Source organism: Crocuta crocuta, unplaced genomic scaffold, assembly GCF_008692635.1.
Source record: "Crocuta crocuta isolate KB4526 unplaced genomic scaffold, BGI_CrCroc_1.0 scaffold159, whole genome shotgun sequence".
Lineage (NCBI taxonomy): Eukaryota > Metazoa > Chordata > Mammalia > Carnivora > Hyaenidae > Crocuta > Crocuta crocuta.
The window spans coordinates 1,434,437-1,438,365 of record NW_027533263.1 but is presented as its reverse complement, the minus strand read 5'-3'; positions in this window follow the sequence as shown (position 1 = coordinate 1,438,365).

The following is a 3,929-nucleotide window of genomic DNA, read 5'->3' as shown; positions in this document are numbered from 1 at the left end:
CGACCAGTGGGACTGTTAAGGGCAGTATAACAAAGCCTCTCAGGGGTAATCAGACTAGATAGTTTCTCTGGATAACACCGCCGTCTTTCTCTCACTTCTCCAACCATATTCCATTCTGCCTGTTCATTCTATTTCCAAATTTACCTCATCTCTGCCCTATCATCTCTCTCTTTCTCTATCCTCTTCAACCAGCACTGCATACACCCGGCTATTTAATTGCAACTGGGAAATCTGGTGATATGCTTTAAACTGATCTTTGTCTAACAGTTTTCTTCTTTCTTCCTTTTCTTTTCTTCTTATTGACCTTTTTATGCGTTTTTATTTTCTATCATTTGCCTTCCCTCCTCTGTCTTTTCTCATTACTTTTTAGTTTTCCCTCTCGGTTAGCGTGATTGTTGGATTTGTCTGTGCGTTTGTGTCCCTCTGTTCCCTGTGTGTTTGTCTGTATGTTTTCTTCTCCAGGGCTACCTCAAGAAACAAGCCAAAGTACACATGGTGGAGAGTCCCAAATACCACTACCAGTAGGAAAATAAAATAACTAAGGTCTCAACAAGAGAGACCAAGAGATACCATTCAAAGAACACTTTCTGAAAGGATTGGCCCTGGACAGTCAAAAGAGTCTTCTTGGGTACAGCAGTGCTCACAGGTGCAGAAAGCATAACAAGTCTTTAAAACTAACAAGAGACAGAAAGCTAACCAAAATGACGAAACAAAAGAGCTCTCCTCTAAAGAAATTCCAAGAAGAATTGACAGCTAAAGAACTGCTTAAAACAGATATAAGCAGCATAACTGAACAAGATTTTAGAACAATAATCGTAAAATTAATCGCTGGGTTTGAAAAAGCATAGAGGACATCAAAGAAACTATGGCTACAAACAACATGGAGAACAAAAATAGGCATGATGAATTTAAAAATGCGATAAATGAAATACATAATAAACTGGAGGTGTCAAATGCATGGACTGAGGAGGCAGAAAGCAGAATAAGTGATTTAGAAGACACCATTATAGAAAACAAGAAGCTGACAAAAAAAAGGGACAATCTGATCCAGGAATATGAAAGAAGAGTTCAAGAGCTCAGTGATACAGTCAAACACAACAATATCCGAATCATAGAAATCCCAGAAGAGGAAGAGAAAAGGAAAGGTGCTGAAGGAGTCCTGGAACAAATTATAGCAGAGAACTTACCCAACCTGGGGAAGGAAGTAAACGTTGAAATACAAGAGGCACAGAGAACTCCCCTCAGACGTAATTTGAATCGATCTTCTGCACGGCATATCATAGTAAAAATGGCAAAATATAAGGACAAAGAGAGAATTTTGAAAGCAGCTAGGGAGAATAGGGGCCTAACATACAAAGGGAAACCTATCAGAGTGATGACAGACCTATCTACTGAAACTTGGCAGGCCAGAAAATAATGGCAGGAGATCTTCAATGTGATGAACAGAAAAAATATGCAGCCAAGAATCCTCTATCCAGCAAGCCTGTCATTCAGAATACAAGGAGAGATAAAAATCTTTGCAAACAAACAAAAATTGAAAGAATTTGTCACCACTAAGCCAGCCCTACAAGAAATCCTAAGGGGGATGCTCTGAGGGAAGTGTTGCAAGGAATGAAGACACCAGAGACACCACCACAAGCATGAACCCCACAAAGGACACAAAGACTCTAAACCCACATATTTCAATAATAACACTGAATGTAAATGAGCTGAATGCTTCAATCAAAAGACATAGTGTAGCAGAAAGGATAAAATAAACAAAATCCATCTATTTGCTGTCTACAAGAAACGCATTTTAGATTGGAAGATACCTTCAGATTAAAAGTAAGGGGAAAGAGAAATATCTATCACGCTACAGGAAGTCAAAAGAAAGCTGGAGTAGCTATACANCCAGATGGATCTGACAGATATATTTAGAACTCTACATCCTGAGGCCAAGGAATTCACTTTCTTCTCAAGTGTGCATGGCACATTCTCCAAGATACATCACATACTGGGACATAAAACTGCCCTCAATAAATATAAAAGAATTGAGATCACACCATGCACACTTTCAGATCATAATGCTTTGAAACTAGAAATCAGTCACAGGAAGAAGTCTGGAAAACCTCCAAAAACATGAAAGTTAAAGAACACCCTACTAAAGAATGAATGGGCCAATCAGGCAATTAGAGAAGTAATTTAAAAATATATGGAAACTGATGAAAATGAAAACACAACAATCCAAACTTNAGGGCACTTGTGGGGATGAGTACTGGGTGTTCTATGGAAACCAACTTGACAATAAACTATTCAAAAAAAAAATAAAATAAAAAAGAAAGCATTGTGGCAATGAGAAAGAATGAAACCTGGCCATTTGTACCAACGTGGATGGAACTCGAGGGGGTTAAGCTGAGCGAAATAAGTCAGGCAGAGAAGGACAAATACCATATGCTTTCACTTATAAGTGGAACAGGAGAATCTTAACAGAGGACCATGGGGGAGGGGAGGGAGGAAAAATAGTTGGGGAGAGGGAGGGAGGCCAACCATGAGGGACTCTTGAATACTGAGAACAAACTGAGGGCTGATGGGGGTGGGGAGAGGGAAATGGGGATGATGGACATGGAGGAGGACACTTGTTGGGATGAGCACTGGGTGTTATATGTAAACCAACTTAACAATAAACTATTAAGGAAAGAAAAAAAAGTAAAAAAAAAAAAAACATTGTGGTTTTTAGGTGACATGTCCCAATTTTTAAATATGGGCAACAAATTTTTAATTTTTTAATATAATACATTGCAAAGTTAGCTAAAATACAATGTATACAGTGTGCTCTTTGTTTTGGGGGTAAATTCCCATGATTCATCAGTTACATACAATACCTAGTGCTCATCCCAATAAGTGCCCTCCTCAATGCCCATCACCCATTTTCTCCTCCCCACCAGCCCCCCCATCAACCCTCAGTTTGTTCTCTGTATTTAAGAAACTCTTATGGTTTGCTTCCCTCCCACTCTGTTTGTCACTATTTTTCCCCTTCTCTTCCCCCATGGTCTTCTGTTAAGTTTCTCAAGCTCCACATATGAGTGAAAACATATAATATCTGTCTTTCTCTGACTGACATTTCACTCAGCATAATACTTTCCAGTTCCATCCACATTGCTGCAAATGGCAGGATTTCATTCTTTCCCATTGCCAAGTAGTATGGCCATTATATGTATACACCACATCTTCTTTATCCTTTTATCACTAATGGACATATGGGCTCTTTCCATAACTTGGCTATTGTTGAAAGCACTGCTGTAAACATTGGGGTACATATGCCCCTATGCATCAGCACTCCTGTATCTTTTGGATAAATTCCTAGTAGTGCTATTGCTGGTCATAGGGTATCTATTTTTAGTTTTTTGAGGAATCTCCATACTGTTTTCCAGAACAGCTGTACCAGTTTGCAACAATTCAAGAAGGTTTCCATTTATCTACATCCTCGCCAACATCTGTTGTTTCCTGAGTTGTTAATTTTAGCCACTCAGACCCAAAATCTGTAAAGAACTTAACAAACTCAACACCTGAAAAACAAAGAATCCAGTGAAGAAATGGGCAGAAGGCATACATAAACACGTTTCCAAAGAAGACATCCAGGTGGCCAACAGACACATGAAAAGATAGGCAACAAATTTTTTAAAAATACAACTGTGTGAGCCAACACTGGGGGGCTAAAGTAAAACATATCTGTGATCCAAACATTTTCCACCTGTTAGATGTCAATAGCAAAAACAAAAACAAAATGAACAAACAAAACAATCTTCAACCAAGAGTAAGTTAAAATTCTATTTTATAATGTCAAAAACATTGAAAAGAAATATTCAAAAAACATTCTTTAAAGAAACAACTTTTTAAAAAGTTCATAAAGATTTAGAATGAACTAAACATATAAAGAAAGAGCAAATGCA